At 34.3% G+C, this 19,807-nt stretch overlaps 1 pseudogene; it reads right to left on the bottom strand.

Annotated features, from left to right (window-relative positions):
- Nucleotides 1-14,979: 14,979 nt before the first annotated feature.
- Nucleotides 14,980-16,146, bottom strand: LOC109114664 (UDP-glycosyltransferase 91A1 pseudogene; annotated as a pseudogene).
- Nucleotides 16,147-19,807: the final 3,661 nt, after the last annotated feature.

The following is a 19,807-nucleotide window of genomic DNA, read 5'->3' as shown; positions in this document are numbered from 1 at the left end:
ATGCCAAATGAAGCCTTAGTAGGTATTTGGCATGGGTGATGGGCATGTAAAGTTGTAAGCACTATTTTCTGAAAAAAACAACAGTGGTTTTGTTTGGTACCAATACCGGCAGCAACATTTTCAACATTGATCTTGTTATCTAATGTCAAAGATGATGCCATGTCATTGTGTCATTGTATTGTTGGCAGCAATACATCATTTTCCCAAAAAACGATGTTGCTTCAGACTATACTTTCTCAATTTCCAAGATGTGATCTAGAGCAACGTTTTTCTGAAAAAGCGGTACTAAGTAAGGTGTTGCTTCCAGCACCGTTTTCTTTAACATAACACCTACATGGGACCATTTTCTCAAAAAACGGCACTGATTTCAAACACCACCTTAATTATCTGCATTTAAAAGTTAGATTTTGTTCTCGTGTTGGGAGTATTGATTATTGAATCCGCTCTCTTTTATAACACTACCCCACGTTGTAAGTAGAGGTGCAAATTATCCGAGTTAACAGTTTATACTATTTTGGGTTCTGGCTTTGAATTGGGATATTGAAAATTTGACAAAATCTCAACCCTAACCCGAAAAAATTGTAACAGTATCAATTACCCACAAAACTCTCCCAAAGCACGGGCATTCAGTGTACATTTAGAACATGTCATAAATTCTCACCTGTGGATGCGGGATGCTGTGGCCTGTATGGATTGAGCTTTTATGAGCAGGAGCACGGGGCTCCCCCACGTTACCTAAGCACAGTAAGCGAGTGATTGAAGTGGTTGTGGGTGATAAACTGATATGCACTCTATGGGTATGCGGGTTGTTGTTATTGGTTAAAAAACTTCAGGTCGGAATTGGTGCAAATACAAGTGTGCCAACTTCATTATATGACCAATCACAAGCCAACACATAAATGTTTTTGTATACATGGTTTCATAACTAAACTTATGGTTGATGGCATAAGTTAAATTTGCACGCTTATTTTTACAAACACAAACATATTAAATTAAATATTAATTTTAAGCTGTTAAAAATTTAAGTCTCAATTTGAAAAGACTATAAATACAAATATATAGAATACAAAATCGGGCTCTCTCAACCCTTATCATGGTTCATGCTGGGAATCGGACAACCCTATCTGAACTGATTAATGGCTTGGTTGGTAGGATTTTTGGCTCTTAGTTAGGATCAAATTCTACTACCACTAGGAATGCAAGTCGGATAGGTTGGGTTAGGTTTATGGTCAATTTAGGCCTAGCCCAAATATTTGGGTTTGAGGCTTAAGCTTGGACTGAGTCTGAGGCCAAACCTGATCTTCCTATACTGTAATTTGATGCACTTAAGTAGGGCTAGGGTTTGGACCGGGCTCAAGTTGATTAATAAATCCACTCTAAAATAATATATATATATATGCAAAATTTACATATATATACATATGTATATATGAATGTGTATAATTGAATCGAGCTCGGGCTAGATATGAACTACCTAAGGACTAGCCCTAAGCCTGACTCAAAAAATAAAAAAACCCAATTTCTTAGACCTGATCCCAGCCCAAACCCAACCCGTAGCCTATGCAAAATTTTGGGCTGGGCCAGTTTAGGCTCCGGCTAGGCCTGCCCAAATTGCACCCCCTAAGTACCACTAGGGTTGAGGGGTTAAGGAGATGGAACTACCCCTGTTTTGTGGCCCATAAAGCAAAACATAGGAAAAAAAGGATACAGAGTCTCATAAACTTGAATCACATAGGCTGTGTTTGATTTAACAGAAAATAAGAGAAAAAAGCCAAGGGAAAGTTATTAATCTTATGCCTATATTTAGTACTTCGATTCTCTTCCTTTCTCTACATTTTCTTTCAAACAAACACAGCTTAAAGAATTGAGGCATATTGGAATTTTTGGAGTTAATAGCATATTAAAAACAGATTAGAATCCAAAATTGTTTCCTTGGGGGAGTCATGTCCGGAGATCTTTATCTAGGTGACACCAGCCCCATTTATTTAATTATTGGTTGTTTTAGGAACCTAGAAATTAGGGGATACCTTTCACTATTAAGCAATCTAGTTTTTTTTTTTCTTTTTTTTTATATCCTTTTCTTAATTGATAGATAACTTATTGGAGAATAAAATATATTTTTTTTTTTATAAACTGTGTTTTTTATTTACACTATTTGGACATTCAACGTGAACGCCATATATTGTTATAAAAGCATACATTACATTACTGTTTGACAAATATAACCAACATTTAGTAGAGAAATTTAGATTTCAGTTCAACTCAGCAACTTTTATTAATTTTTGGATTTTATTTACCAATACTTCCATAGCCCCTTGAATTTTGATTCATTTTCCACCCTGTTTCTATTCCAACTGTACAAATTGCATTAAAGTTTATGAGATGGACTTAACAATAAAAACCTAAATAGATATACATTAATTTTGTATAGATAAAAATTAGTCAGGATCCATATGATGCATGGGCTTTGTTAAGCAAAATTGAAGGAGAATGATACAAATGAATCATTAAATATACTCTATTTATAAATGGATTATATAAAATTTGGATTATTTAATAATTGAATTTAATTGGATTTGTACTCACATTTAGACAAACAAATACCATTTGTTACAATGTTTTCAAACTGCCATTGACTCGGACAGTTGGACTGTTTGGCCTGGGAATCATTTAGGCAACTGGTTCTGTTTTATCCCAAACCTGATCCCTAACAAAAAACTATTGAATTGGTCAATGACATGCTGACCATGGTGGTCAAACTTTTGATCCGTTCGACCTATTCAATGGTTTTTGACCTTTCTTTACTTTATTTATTTTTTAATTTTTTTCATTGAAACGAGCCATCCATTTCCAGGTCGGTTCTTAAAACCTTAGACATAAATATCACTTGGGCTGTCAATGGACACAAAGAAAATCTGATTCCAACATCTGGATTGTTTTGGATTTAGATGATCCATTTGTATATTTGTATCACATTTGGATTTTTGAATATGGATTCTTACTATTAACCAGATGCAGATGTTGAAATTATTCCCCTTCCCCCAGCTCCATACTATATACGAACTTATTGACTCTTACTTGATCGGAGGAAATGTGTCCGACCAAATACATTTTTAGTTAAAATTTAAGATTTTAAGACTAGGGTTTAGAGTTAGAATTTAAAAGTTTTTTTCGTTTTTTTTGGTAAAAAGAATTTACAAATTTAAGGTTTACGATTTAAAATTTAGGATTTTTATATAAGAATCAAGAAATGATCAGACAAAAGCATGGGACTATGATAGGAACGAATATGTGCTCATACCATATGAGAGCGGTTGAGGTCTGTTAAGCTCTGAAGATCAAAGTCTTAAGTTGGTTATTCTCTTGTGTGTGTGTGTGTTTGGTGCTTTTTTATTGTTCCTGAGAAAAAGACAAGATTCCCCTTCTATAGCCAATATTTCCTGATTCAGTTTTATTAATATCCTTCCATTTAATTCTCCTCTGATACTCTAAATCCCCAGTTTCAGGTAAATTGTCTTTAGTTCAGTTTGAAAAGAATAGAAATACAAAATACAAATATAAATATATAAATACATATAAATTACAAGATTTTGCTATATATTTACATTTATATTCCTTCCAAACTGAGCTTCAATTATGCTAAAGGTTGTTTGGCTGTTAGGCCTGAGCTTCAATTATGCTAAAGGTTGTTTGGCTGTTAGGCTTGATAGTGATAATTTGTTATTTATTTATTCCAGTTATTACATTAATCCCTTTTTGTATGCTTATACTGTGCACACATGATTTTACAACCCTTGTAGGTGAGGGTAATTACACCCTATATTCCTCTTCATCCAATGTGTTATTTCCTTACCCTCTTATCATGGTTTTCAAAACCGGATCAGACTGGATGGTCAGACCAGAAAAATTGGGAATAAGTTAGGTGATCAGTTTCGTTTTTCTTCAAAATTAGATTATTTGTCAAAACGGGCCAATCATTAGGTTCAAACAGTCAGACTATTCGACCTGAGAACCAGACCTCTGACTGATTCATTGTCCGGGTCGATTTTAAAAAACTTGCCTCTTAAAACAACTTCTATTGGACCTTTTCCAAGTTGAATATCACATGTACCACCCCATTTAGACATAAATGATGACCAGGCATTGCGAAACTCTCTACCCACACTCTATCCACCTTGAATTGCATCTACATCGCCATCTTATGTTGTGAGACATGCAGCATTGCAATGTACTAGAACGTGGGTAGAGAAAATGAGTAAAAAATCTGGATAACCCGTGCCACTGTATCCTATGTGGCATGTGTCTACCCTCTTATAAGTCTATTGAACTTGAACCCTTTTTCAGGGGATATTACATGTATCACCCAATTTAGACATCATCAATGATGAGGCATTCTAAAACATTTCATACACCACAAAGAGCACAAAGTGAAGATTAAAAATAAATGAACATTAGGGAGTATTTAGTAGTGCCATTTCTACAAATGTGGTGCATTTGAATCTATTGGGCCCACTGTAGTGTGGTTGAAAATCACAAGTCTGGATCTCTTGCCCACAAGAATCTTGCCCATATTTATTGCAGCCACATATGGAGAATATCTCATTTTCTATATAATATTATGTAGGAGGAGATATTCCCAATTCACGGAAGGTGGTGTATTGTGGATAAGCGTGAACAGAAGATCCGAGTCCAAAACCACATGTTTTGCCCTATGATGTGGACTGTTAGTACAATTTCAAATAAAATATTTCAATCATTTATTATAGGAGTTCCACTATAATTTCGAAAATGCTTAAATACAATCAACTGCTATTGTACAAAAAGGTGACCAATCACGTGTGGTTTTCATTAAAATTCACGAGACGCTTTGATTGGTTAAAAATCTTCTGATATAGTATCATAGATTTTTACCTTATTATATAATTTAAATCGATCCACAAATTATCTCGGAGAATGTAAGAGAAAAATAACCATTCAGCCTGTAATTGAAGTGAGGTGGGGATAGCCTGCAAGAAAGATGTCAATTGTCAACTAGCTCGGTTGCTGCCGGCCAGCTGGGGACATCAAATGAGAGAAGCTCGCCGGCAACGTTAAAGCAATCGGATTGGAGTGGTACAATTTAGGTGGACAAAATTATTCTCTTTTAAAGTCTTCTTTAGCAGAATGTGACTTCATGTGACTCACATGAATGCTATGGGCAGTTCTTTACTCTCCCTCACAAGCTTATCCCTCCATTCTCCAACTCTGGTTTAATATTGTCTTAATTCAATGAGAATTAAACACATGTCATCTAATGGCTGGATTGATGGCGACAAAAGGCTAGGTTATACCCAATTCCCACCGGCTAGGACTCTGTGTCTTTGCTTATTGAAACCATTATTAGACTATGAGATAATTAAATTAAGGGGTTTTGATCCATGGACCCATGAGATCACTCTCATGTGAGGCAAGGGAATTAATTTCTTTTAATACAAGGTTGGTAAGGTAATCAAGCTGATTTTTAATACAATGGTTTCAACTACTGTGAAGTGTGAGCAAAGGACGTCCCCCAATTGAATATTTTTGTTAATTTTATCAATGTTTCTTATTATATTTGATATTATCTTTTTATATATGAAAAGTCAATATGGGGCTTTGTTCTTCCAATTGCAAAACTTGCTGCTTTACATGGTTGGCGTCTTTTACATGGAATCTGAAGTAAGCTATAAACATTTTATTGGAAGGATCCTAGTGTTTCCCGGAGGGAGAGATGGTTCTTTGTTTGTTCCCGAGAAAACAAAATTGGTTCATTACAATGTTGCCAAATGTGCCATCATGGTGTAACCTAGGTGGTCAGTTAGCATCTCTCCTTTTCTAGGTGGAGAAAATTTTGGCTGTCCAAGTTTGACATGACAGCCAGGTAAGAATTTTGGCTGTTGGGCCTGAATGTTTTAGGTTAATATAGAGACAAAGCCCGATCCGAAATTGGCCCAGCCCGGCCCTTGAAGAGAATTGCCCTCTATTCTCTTTTGACCAAAATGACAAAATAGGTGACGAATGGGTAACATGTCACTCCCTAGAACATTTTCAATGGCCTAATGTTACGGGGGTAGTTCTACAGTGAAAGAAACCCGTGCGACGTCCAGGCCATCGATTGTCCCCGTGACACTAACCTGTTTCCCCCAATGGTCAAAGTTTTTCCCACTGGCTGCGGTCAGGTAGGATGTATTTGATTGTGATGCATATAAATTTGTACTGATGCAACGTAATGATAGTGCAAATGATTTGGGGGTAAATTTTTATTTATTTTTGCTTTAAATTTTATCTTATATTTTTTGATAGCAGTACAATAAGATAAAATAAGATCTGAAGCAGAAAAATGTAAAACCCAAAACAAAATTAAACTAAAATTTACATTATTTTCATTTGCACTTCTATGCATTTATACTAGTGCAAATAAAATTATAATGCAATCAAATACAACCTTAGCTTCTCTCCATTTAAGTAGAGAAAATTTTGGTTGTCTAAATTTGACAGCCTGGGCTGACATTAGAATTTTTCTTGCACTGCAGCGAGAGCCCTAGCTAGTCCTGTTGACAGCCCAAGTTGTTCTGGGTCAAGTATGCTAGAAACTTGTAGTTTTGTCAAATGTAGGGTAGAGAATACTTTATGAAAAGAAATGCAAGGTATGGTATGGAAGAGTTCGACTTGAGTATTTTATGTCACCACCGTTGAGATGTAGTTTAGTAGTTGTTTTCATATAAACATTGGGCACATGCTGATGCCTTTTATGCAAGCATGCTTGTCATAAAAGTGACTGTTGTCATAAAATATATTTCTTATATTTTTAGTGATTTAAATGAAAGTGACTGTCCACAGCTGGAGAGAAGCTAAGGCTGGACAGTAACTTTCATTTATACTAGTGTCATAAAAGTGACTCTTGTCATAAAATATATTTCTGTCCACAATTTTTCTTTTTTTTTTTCCTGTTTGTTTGGTAAAGATGAATTCCTATGCATAATTTATATCTAGCAAGAATTCATGGTATCTTGATCATAATTTGTGGAATTCTGTGAGGATAGATTTTAAAATCTAATTTTCCGATGCCCAAACAGCTCCAAAAAGTAAGTAAACGGGTGTTATCTTGCTTGGCATTCATAACTGGGGGTGAGAATGAGTCGGTTTAGATCGTTTCCATGGTAAAACCTGGAATGAGAACCTACCCTGTGAAGGTTGGTTCTGACCTTGGCGGTTCTAGGGTCGGTTCCAAGGTCTACCTATGGAATATGTTCTTTTTTACTCTCTCCCTTCAAGAAAAAAAAATGAAACATATCCTTCAAAATTTTGATTTTCAATAATGATATATAAATCGGTAATATATATAGTTTAAAACTTATATTATCTTTGTTGATTAAATTGAGTAATTTAATATGAAGATTATCATAATATATTAATATATGGCTGAGAATTTGTCACTATAATTTAAATTTTGTAAAATTTACCTTTTACATTATTTATTATACACATGCAAATATTAAAATGAAAATAAATGATCAAATCACTTAAAGTAACTTAATTGTCAAGTGAGATCATGGCTTTTATAACTATGAGTGCTTGGGCTCAAATCTTCATATCCTTAAAAATATTATGGGGTTTATTTCTAAGCAAGTTCGGTTTTAAGGCCAATCCAGTTCATTGGATTAGTTCGGATAAGGTAAACCTCTAAACCCTAGAACCGACCTGAATGGTGGTTGGTTCCAAGAATTTGGAAGTAGACCCTATCTTATAACAGATCGAATAGGGCGGTTCAAGGCTGATTTGAAGTCGATTCCATTCAATTCTGGAAAAAACCTACTGCTCACCACTATTCATAACTCCTAGGATTTGGTCTGAACTTTTGGGCCTATGGGCCAGGTCTAGGCTTAAAATCAAGGTCCGTTATCTAAACGGGCTGGGTGTGGGCTTTAGCGCAGTCTGGCCCAATGCTAGTCCTATACTTATAGTATGCTTCCTCCACACCCCGAATAAATCAATGGGTCTTCCGGCGTTTGGGATTTCGTGGACACAGATGGAATAATTTGAAGAAAGGTTATACAACGTGGAAATGCTTGTGATGGATGTCTTCTTCATCTGCCACGTGTTTATAAATGAATGAATTGGACCTAGTACAAATTGGGTCCCATCTTAGAGCAATTGCCCACAAAATTAGCATGATGATCACATCTATGCATTATTATGTTTTTGTGGTTAAATTTAAAAAAAAATTAGGATAAAAGAAAAATGTCTTAAATCATGTAATTAAAAAATCACATATGGATTCCTTTTGTGCCATCCGATTGGCATTTTCACTTGACACCACAATAACTTATCTTGTACGGCGTAGGTTTCATATGATAAATTCGAATTGGAATTCGATCCTAGTCACAGCCACATCCTACCGTATATTGAAAAATAATAATTTATAAATATGGGAGATGTTCCCGATCTACAGCTGTCCATGTAAGGAGCGGTCTGTGAGGAGAAGATCCGGACCGGATATTGTCACTTCAATAGGTGCTCCATTGAAGTCCTTTATTGAATTTCCACCCATAAGTAATGGATATTGTCACTTTTTGGACCAGTAAACCCTGGGAAGGAGCCATTCAATGCATGGTTTTGGAAATGTCATTGACCCAAATTGTTGGACCATTTGGCCCGAGAACTATCTAGGCAGTTGGTTTTATTTTACCCAAAACCTAGGGGTGGCTACGAATTGAGCTCTTCACAAGTTATTCAAGCTCGGCTTACCTTGGTTTCAACGAAGCTTCGAGCCAAGTTCAAGCCCAATTTACAGGCTCGTTTATTAATCGATCCAAGCTTGAGCCTAATAAAGCTTGGCTCATGAGGCTTGTGAGCCAACTCGAATAGCTAAATACATAATAATAATAATAATAATAATAATAATAATAGAAAATAATATATATAATAAAAATATTGTATATAATATTTTTATTTTTATATATAACAATAACTAATTATTATAATTCTTAATTTTTTAGATATCAAATAAAAATATTTTTATATATAATTTTTTTATTTTTGTAAAACATTTTTCTCAAGTCAAGCTTGAAAGCTCGAGCTTACGAGCTTTTGATTCAAGCCGAGCTCGAGCTCGAGCCTCATACTACCTTGGCGAGCTGAGCTCGAATAGCTAGCTATTCGGCTCGATTTGACTCAACTCGGCTCGATTCCACCCCTACCCAAACCTAGTCTTTGGCAAAAAATCGTTGAATCGGTCAATGATCCGTTGACCTGATTGGTCAAATCATTGATCCGTTCAACCCATTCAACAATTTTGGCCGTTTTTTTGCTTTTTAAAATTTTTGTTGTTAGAATGGGCCATCTGTTTAAACCAGACAGTTGAACTGTCGACCCGAAAACTGGTGGCCACAATGGTTCCAATTCCGGGTTGTTTTTTAAAACATTGATTCAATGAATAAACCAAATGAGTTGGGATCTGCTCACATAAAAACTTTTCTAGCACACTTTCAACATGATCTGTACCATATATCTCACCATGAGACTGGGACCCATCATAACATTGAGACTACATGTGTGCAATGTATGGATAGGGATCATGTTGGAATCTGTTGGAACTTTGTTGTAACTAGTGTTTTCAATTTGCCATTGATTGGGTTGGTTGAATCGTTCGAATTGTCACCCAGGTTATTTTTTATTTGGTTTTGTTGAAATCCATTGTTTGGTCAAAAGCTATCCAACCTAGGTGGTTCAACCATTGACCCTTTCGACTTTGTCAACAGGTTGTGGGTTGCACTCAATGTATGTGCAAACTTCTGGAGGGCATTACCTTGCATTCTAATGTTTGATTGGAGTGATCTTTCTTTACTTTGGGTAACTTTTCGATATCTATGTGTCCCAAGGTGCCAAACCCCACTATTTTTGCTAAACAATCTTTCTTTGGGCCTCAAATTTCAATTTCTAACATTTTTTTACAAACAAAAAAAACTGAATTAAAATATATAAATTGAACATAAAGTGATATTTATATATACATATATTAAATCCTAAAAATAATTATACATTTTTTAATGATAAAATACACGTGGCATGGCACGGTCTTACTTGTTCAACCTAGATGGTCTAACTAGTGACCCGCAACTTGGAGGGAATAGTGGGTTAGCCTCCGGGTTGATTTTTTAAGCGTTGGCTGTAAGAAAATCCGGGTCCAAACCAGATATTCTATGCATTTTCTGATATCCAGTACATATGAGGGTAATGAACTTTGGATTTGAGTTATATCAAGCTTACAAAAATCTATTAAATAACAATCTCAACACCTTACTTCTTTATCATCTCTCCACCACTTCAAATATAATTAAACACATCTCATGCAATAGTGACACTTCAAGGCCACGCTGGACCTGATCTTTTAGTTTGATTCAATGAGATTACATGCCCGTTTTTGTTCAAATTGTAGTACCTTTTTCTAGTAAATTAAGCAAGATTTATGTGTAGATTTTTGTTAGAATTAGCTCTCCATGTGCTCCAATAAAGAAACTTATATTTATATCTATATTATATATAAAAGTGTGAAACTCTTTTTGGAATAAAATTATCCTCTATTTCTTTGTTTGAGAAAGGGTATAAAAGTCATTTTATTGTAGTTTTAGTGTCAGCTTTAATGGCTACTATAATTGTTATATTTGTGTATTTAATCCCTCTCATTAAGTCTTATATTTAAGGTATTAAATCCCATTTTCTCTTCTTAAATCTTATATTGTTAAGTTATGGGAAATTGTCTAAAACTCACCATGAGCTTCCAACATTTCTTTTAAACCCACCACAACTTTTCAAAACATCTAAAACTCACAATGTTAGTAAGTTTTTATTTTCCAAAACTTGCCATCCATTAGTGCATCATTAATGCTTCTTAGCAGAGGTGCCCGTGTTAGCATAAATAACAACTTTTATGACCAAATCACCCATGAATGGTGAGTTAGAGGAAAAGGGTCTTTTTCATTTTTCAATTTTCTTTTTTTTACATTTTAGTATTTTGTTATAATTTCTAATATTTTTTATAATTTATGTTTTTTCTATTTTCTATTTTCTACAACCTCTAAAATTTCCTATATTATTTGTTATTTATTTGCAATTTCTGTGTTTTTCTATAATTTTTGGTGTTTTTATACAATTTTGTTTTTCAATTTCTATAGTTTCTATAATTTGAAAATATTTTTTATTTTGTGTGCAATTTCTATAATTTTTTATATTTTTGCAATTTAAGTGTTTTTATGTATTTTATATTTGAAAATATTATTTGGACTTTTCTTTTTTTCATATCTAAATGTTCAAATATATGTATATATTTTATATTTTTCTATGAAGGTTAAAATGGTAATATATTAATAGTTGTTAGTCTCTTTAACGTCAAGTTAGTGACATGGTGAGTTTTAGACATTTTGAAAAGTTTTGGTGAGTTTAAGAAAAATGCTGAAAACTCATGGTGAGTTTTTGAAAATTTCCCTTACGTTATTTTTCACTAATAAATGCTACTAATTAGATCTATGTCTATATTTTAAACAATATAAATCCATATATTTTAAAACTAACTCAAAAAACAAAACATTCTTTATCCAATTGGTGGCTAAACAATTCAACCATCCAAATCAATTTGATCAACCTATAAAGTCATAGTTAGGTAATAAAATTTTTAAAATAAAAATAAATATAGAAATTTACAAAAAATGAAAACATTAGACACATTTATGATATTTTTATTAATCAAATTAAAAAAAAATAAGTGTAATAAACAAGAATTTTTTTTATCGATAATGAAAATAAAATACATAACTTAGAATTGATAAAAAAGGAAATATAAAAATTAATAATAAATAGTTCAATTTATGGGTTAAATGTGTTAACCTTTAATATCATAAATAAAAAATAAAAATTAATAAACTATAAAAATACAAAAAATGAAACGAGAACATAATTTTTGAAAAAAAACATTCAAGCATATGTATAATATCATGTACTATCATATTAAACAAAAAGTAAGTATTACATATCAGAATTAGTTTTACACATAAAAATACAAAATAAAAATATAGAAAAAATTGAAGACATCTATAATTTTATATTTATACTACTATTAAAAGTATGAATAGGATTGTGGAACTTTGTTTTAACTAAAATCAAGGTTTTAAAAACTGACACAGAACCAAAATCGCTTGGGCTTTTGATTTTCGAGTCAGCGGGTCAAACTGATAATGTAACATTTATTTTGACCATTAGATTAGGATTGAGTTAAAGTCCACTGCATATATACATTATTATTAGAGGAGAGCGTGAGACTTTGAGAATGAGGCGGTTGGTTAAAGCTGAGAAGTGAGAAAAAAGAAAGAGAAGAAAAAAAAGAAAAGCAACTCAAGAACCGTTAACCGTGTCAAACATTTTAATGGTTAAACCATCCAAGTCAACGGTTCTCTGGCCATTTCAACGTTTTTTTTTTTTTTTTTTTTTTTATAAAATAGTAATTCTGGGCAAAAATGGAACTAGTGAACTAATCGGTTCCCGGGCCAAATGGTTCGACTGTCCGGTCTGCTCTAGTTTTTAAAACCTTGACTAAAATATTCAATTCTCTCTATTTAAATCTTACATTTTTTTTTGATAAATGAACAAAAAAAAGATATACCAAAAAGATAAAACACTAAAAAAAAGAAGAGTCTAGCTAAGCAAAATGGCCTATCAATGATACTTGAAACTTCACAATTCAATATGATTATCACATATTTTAATGAGGTGTTTATGTAATGAGATTTGGATTTTGTAATATGCATTTGGCTAATAATAAAAAACAAAAATTAAAAAATAAATAAAGTTTATAGAAAACTTTAGATATATTATTACTATAATTATCATTGTCTAGAATTGCCATGTGTAAAGCACATGGTCACTTACTAGTTACTATTAAAAGTATATATGAATGAGAGTGTGGAACTTTTGTTTGACTAAAATGCTTTAATTTTTTGGTTTATCCCCTCTCTAATTGTCTCCTCATTTGAATCTATCTCATTAAGTCTTATATTTTACAGTATTAACCCTATTAAAATTCATTGAATCACATTATTGACTAGAATACCCCTATTTTTGAGTTTGGTCACACAAAATGTAATTTGAATTAGTACATTTCCCCTCATTTAGTTCCTCTCATTAAGTCTTATATTTAGGGTATTAACTCCTATTCTTTCATTGAATCATATGTTAATTAAATATATTAAAGAAAAATAAGTGTAACAAAGAATAATTGCTTTTATTGATGATATAATTAAATAAAATACAAATTTAAAACTAACAAAAAAATGGAGTTGTTTTCCTATTTGGTGGCGATTCAACAATTCAACCTTTTGAGTCAAAATGTGTCAAACGTTGATGTCATTAAATAATAATAATAATAATAATAATAATAATAATAATAATAATAATAATAATAATAATAATAATAATAGTAATAATGATGATGATGATAATCTAAAAAGATGAAAACACAAAATATAAAAAATACAAAAAAATAGTAGAAAAATTTGAGCATATATCTAATCTCATAAATTCATCATATTAAACAAGAATAAGTGTGACAGAAATATAAAAACATTGTAGAAAGTTTTGGAAACATATTATTCATTATGATTGACATCTTCATAAAAAACTTTCATGTTCAAAGCATGACTAGTGTACATAATAATTAAGGTAAAAGGCTTAAAATAAATACCTAGACCTCCCCTCTAATTTCTAACCTAAACCTTCGCCTTTTAGAATAGGGAAATTTAGAATAAGATGGTATTATATTTGATAGAATTGATGATAATAAAACTATTTTTTACCTTCATTATTCTTTAAATTAAAAAAAAAAAAAAACTACAGAAGTTGTAGTCATAGAGAAGTGCAATGGATGCCAACTTGTTGTCCCATTGAATGGAAATGCACGAATATTGTAGGGGCCACTAGAACATGAAGAGTCATCCAAGTGACAAGCTAGTAGAATAGTAGTAAATGGCTTCTAAATTTTGTTCACTCTTGTCTAAGGGCCACATAAGAATGGCAATTTTCCTTGTCCCAGTTGGGTATCTAGTTTTTTCAACCCCATCGGGTTGGGGATAGGGATTGATAGTGGTACCTAATTGGAACAAGGGATGCGAGTAAATTCCCTTCTCCACCCCAACCTTGATTATATATATTAAATTTATATTATATATTAACATATACATATATAATATTATTTATATTATATATCAAAATATATTTAAAATATTTTTATATTTAGAAAAATTCCTTTTTTAAGTAAATATATTTTCTAAGAAACCTTTATTTTAAAAAAATTGGGGATTTAGGTCCCTGTAAGAAACCCGTCTCCACAGGAATAAGGGATGGAGGGTCATTTTTATCCTTAGTGGTGATTGAAGTTGGAGAGGAGGATTTGTTTAAAAGTCATGGTCAAAGATGGGGGAGTATAGTCATAACCATGAACCTACCCGTCGCCATTCCTAAGGCCACACTTTCCCAATCCCATCTTCCACTTTGCTTGTACTTTGCGAAATTCTCTTTTCAAGTTTTTCATCCATCAATTTAATCCCTTCTCAAGTGTCAATGTTGACAACAATGCAACGCAGAATGTTCGTTCATTCATCATAGTTCTCAATTTGTTCTCAAACTCCCATCCGAAGTTAAATGCACAAATCCAAAGCCAGTTTTTGTGTCCAAAGTTCAATATGTATGCCTAAATACTTATTAGGAAAAGTTACATGGCGGTATACTATACTTAATATTTCTTTTGATTTCAAGATTCCTAGTAAGTACGAGATAAGGGCAACTTTTTGCCCTGAAATATCAATAAAAGATAATATTTTTATAAAATAACAAAAATAAGATAACTTTCTATCCATGAAAAATATCAAAAAGGGCAATGATTATTCATCGTCTTCCTCTTCCTCTTCCTCTGCCTCAGTATTCATCCGAATACACTTGATTGAGACAAAGCGAGTCGTGCCGGACTCTGCACTCGCTACCAAACGCCACAAACACGACCGCTCTGGTTTCTCCCTATCAAGCCACTTTAATATCTTGCCCCAATCTCCTTCCCTTTCCTTTGCTTCTGTGCTGCTCGGCGTCGGTGGAAGCAAACCCACTGGAATCACCGGTCTCTGCCATATTTTTTCGACCAGGTTCAGATATCTGGTTCGTACTCCGAGCAACTACGGATGGCCATGGCCTGGAAGGCTTCAACAGCTACAACTACTCACTCGTTGTCCATTATACTGAACGCATTTTGCCCAAAGATCCCGGCAAATGCGACATTTTCCTCGTGGCGCCGAAGGCAACCGATGACGAGAACGTGACCCACTCCGGTGAAGGCATCATGCTTTCCAGTGATGTCCAGTATTTCACATGGCCGTCATTGGTAAGGTACTCCAGGGGTCCGTGAAAGCCCAGCGTAGCAGTAGAGTAGACAGAGAAGGTGATTAATGGGACGCCGTATTCTCGTGCGATTTCGGCCACCCAGCAGGGGATGAAATCTTGGATGATCCAATCGGGTGATTCATTAGCAACAAATTGCTTGACCTGATGGCCCAAGATATCGTAGGCCGCCTTGAGGTGCTGGATTTCATCCATGGAGACGTTGACGGTGGCTTCAGCAACTCTAAGGGGTAGGCCCTCGACAGTGGGTAAGCTGAGCTCAACAAAGCTTACAAGAGTAGCTAAATTTGGAGGAACTTTTGGGAGCCTTCCTGGGAGTGGAGATGAAGGAGACACGGATTCCGGCCTTGGCCAGAGCCATGGAAAGTTGGAGGAAAGGGATTAGATGGCCGAAGGGTAGCCATGGAACCATGATGACGCGTAAATTGCTGTTAGCTATGTCCCTCTGCTAATTTTGCTATGGCTGCTTGGACCAATGTATTTGGATGAATACAGAGGGAGGAAGAGGAAGACGATGAGCAATATCATTGCCCTTCCTTAATATTCTTCATAAAAAGTTATTGATATTTAAGGTAAAAAATTGCTCTTATCTACTATAAATCTTATAAAATTTATCCTTATGTAGGACCCATTTGAGAGACGAATAAGTTTTAGAAGAAAGTGGAATTTATTTTACCATGGGCTCGTTAGTAAACACAAAAAGAATATCATAAAGTTGGTTGATGGAAAAAAACATATCCATTTACCAACTTTCACAAGCTTATTTAATATAAACGAACAGGGCCTTAAGGGCCTCAACTTTCACCTACCACCATAAGGTACCTTATAGTTTTAGAAAACAATACTCATGTCCAGCCATTAACATTTCATCAATTATCTAGAACACACAATGCCATGTGCGATTTAAAATATTTAAAAATCTCAAAACTATCCTTTGCATGTTTTATGAAATCATTTTGCCCTCTCCTTAATTGATTCTCTAAAGTCCTAGTTCTTGACCCCCTTTTTTTTCCCATTTTCCTTCTCAAATTTGAACAAACAAGGCATTAAAGTAACATGGCCATATGCATAATAAACCATATCAATTTTTGTCATTTTTCATATTATTCTCTTAGCTACTTATATCACGAATTGGTATTTTAGTTAGGCCTCATTTGACATGTCTTTTCGTGTGAACTGTACCTTGCATTTTTGTCTTTCAATTTGGTTAGAAAAAAATTTAGGCATCAAAAGATGTTAAACTGAAAAGATGCGCAAAACTTGTTTTGGACAATTTTTAGGAAGCTCTAAATGAAACTTTTTAATTTTTTTCAACTCGTTTTTACACAAAAAAACACACTCTAACCAAATGGTATGCAAACTATCAAGATCTTAATGCAAAAAACTCATTACATCTTCTGACTATCAAAGCTTCCAGAAGATCTTTTAAAAATTACTTGAAAAAGGCCCCTAAATTTACCACTCCCCATAATATCAATTAACAACTTTCGACTTCTGTGGATTTTTGAAATTAAAACGTACCTTATCACATGCCAAAACCTTACGTGCCACCACCCCTAAAGTAAAGGGTGTCCGTAATTTTATCTTATTCAATTGGATGAACAAATTAGCCTTCATTCATTGCCATGTCATGGCTTAGGATTACGTTCTCGGAGACGTCCACTAAGGAGCCTGTCATTGCCCTTAGGCCTCACTTGACTCAAGACCACTGAGTACGACTGTCCCTTTAGAGATCTTGAACCTAGATTAATTTTTTTTTTTGTTCAAATTCTGTGCAGAGCAAAACATGGACACCAAACAACCAAGATGTAATGGTCAACAGATAGGTTTTTTTTTTTTTTTTGAATTTCAATTCTATTCTTTTTTTATTGATAAAAATAATTTTGCATTCATTCTAATGTTTGCGCAAAACAAACTATTTGGTTTTATGGCAGGCAAAGGGACGATAAAGAGTAAAATTTGGTTTTAAATAATAAACCTGCACATGAAGTCATATGCAAACGGATCTACACAGTATTTGCAGAAACAGGTTTTTGTTTGGATGGCATCACTCAACAAGATTGGTCCAACCTGTAATTTCACAAGGATAAGCTTGAATTTTTTGTCTTCAGCTTAACCTAGGCATAAAAATTTGGAATTCTTTACTCTTCAAACCGAGTCCTTTAGTAGCCTGAGCCCATTCACACTTTATAATGTATACACGAATGTATTAGCACATATTTGAATGCATATTTATTGAGGATCCATTTATTTTATAGTCAGAATTGAAATAATCTATTTCCATACTCTGTTTGATTCAAACAAGAGAAAGGATGAAAATTAAAATGGAATTCTGATTCCAACCAACTAAACAACCGGAATCAGAATAGTCCGTTCCGATTCCAGAGTCCAAACCCCTATTCCTACGAACCACCGGGGCCTGAATCATGTATTTTTTATTAATAATGTTAGATGAGAATTAAAATATTGGATTATATATTTTCTTTGTCGAAAACATTGAATTACATACTCTTTATAAATAACAATAATTGATTACTATTTGCACCGATTCATTGACAATCACTATTACATGCATGATGATTCTTTGAAATGAATTGAAATGAAACTTAGGGATTAACAAAATCGATTTAAAATATCGATAGGATATGTTACTAAATGAAGCAAACGATTCTCATGAGTTAGAAGCATACCTTGTAAGCTGGCAAATGATAGCTCATCTGTCCGGGTAATGATTGCAGTTAGCTTATCACTAAAAACTTTGAGTTTTTGGAGATAATTAGTCATGGAGAGATCATTTTACTGTATCGCTCCAAGTTCATTCCTAAGACCAACTGCACTAGCTGTTCCTCGAGGAGAGTAAAGATTCTTAAGAGTTACCCAAACTTCTCTACTTGTTTTGCTTCCTACGACTTGTGTCAGTGTTGCTTCTGTCAGAGAGGATAATAGCCAACTGAAGATGTAACGATCCTATTTGACCCATTGTGTTTATGGTTCTGTTATCAAAGTGGAAGATCTCGAAATGGCTGTAGTTGCCATAGAATGAGATGGATAAGGAATTGTCCCATCAACATGGCCGAGGAGCTCATGGCTCAGAAGAGTATTCTCAACCTGAAAACGCCATATGATGTAGTTGAATCCATCCAACCGAACTGAAATCAGTTAGGGAATATGATTTCCCGATGCACCGAAGTTTAATTGGTTTATAGAGTTGGTAGACATAGTGAAAGTCATGATGAAAATCTTGAATTGATTGCTTATGGCTCTGATACTATAATAGAACAAAAGAGAGAGAGAGAGATTTTGAATGATGGTCGAATAAATCTATTCGACTCTTTCTTCTTATATATATTACAAAGATGAGATATATAAGGATAATTCCTAATCCTATTTAGGATAAGACATCTTATTAGGATAAGAGTTATCCTTTACAAAGATAATTAGTACAATATTAGAAGGACTAGGATACAAGGGGAGTTTAGGACTCCTGGATATGTGCATGATCCAGGAGTATCATTATCTTTTACAGTCCCCGTAGGAGCATAAGGCGAAAAGGGCTGTGCTCATCAACTCCTCTAATGAGCATCTGGGAGGGGTCCTTAGGTTGAACGAACTCCTCAAAATACTTTGAGTCTGTAATAGTTCTTGATGTTATGCGAGACTACCTAGTGAAACTCGCAGATTTAGACACTCTACTTCTCCTCCATTGTAGTCGGTCGAGAAACTTGTGGCCATTAAATCTTGCCATTTGTGAGCAACCTCTCCATGATGGCCATCACTTCTTGAATTCTGCAAGTGAATGTGGCCAATTTGACCTTCCTCTTCCTCTCCTTCCTCCGTGGGTTGGGGACCTTCTGCAGGAACGTGCTCCTTCTGAAGCAAATGCTTCCACATACCACAATCCCCAACTACAATCCTCCCTAGGCCTCTCCAATGTCTGGGTCGCCGTTGTCGTGCACTACCATAAGCTAGTGAAGTCCTGCAGGTTCAGGTTTTCCAAATTTTGCCGGTAGTGGGGTGCATGTTTCTGATGCTCACTAGATCAAACTCCCTCACCCCAATCATCACGAAGTTTGTAGGTGGCAGCATGAAACCCCTCCAGATAGGCCAGCAACTCCTCGCTAGCATACTGCTTCACACCCCTGAGATTGGCCCTGGTGAGCCTAGTCTGTACAATGAACCATTTTGACAGAAACTTTTTTGCAACTCCTAGGACTTAGGGTGTCAATGGACCAATTTTAGATTGGACCCCGTTCAGTCCAAAATCAATTTGGATGGATTAAACGAAGCAACAAGACATATTAGATTGGACCAATCCAATCCAAAATATTTATTAGATTAGATTGGACTTGGTCTG

Source organism: Nelumbo nucifera, chromosome 5 (genome assembly GCF_055504915.1).
Source record: "Nelumbo nucifera cultivar China Antique chromosome 5, China Antique-T2T, whole genome shotgun sequence".
Taxonomy (NCBI): domain Eukaryota; kingdom Viridiplantae; phylum Streptophyta; class Magnoliopsida; order Proteales; family Nelumbonaceae; genus Nelumbo; species Nelumbo nucifera.
Note: the sequence above shows the minus strand (reverse complement) of the source record. Positions and strands in the feature narration are given on the sequence as shown.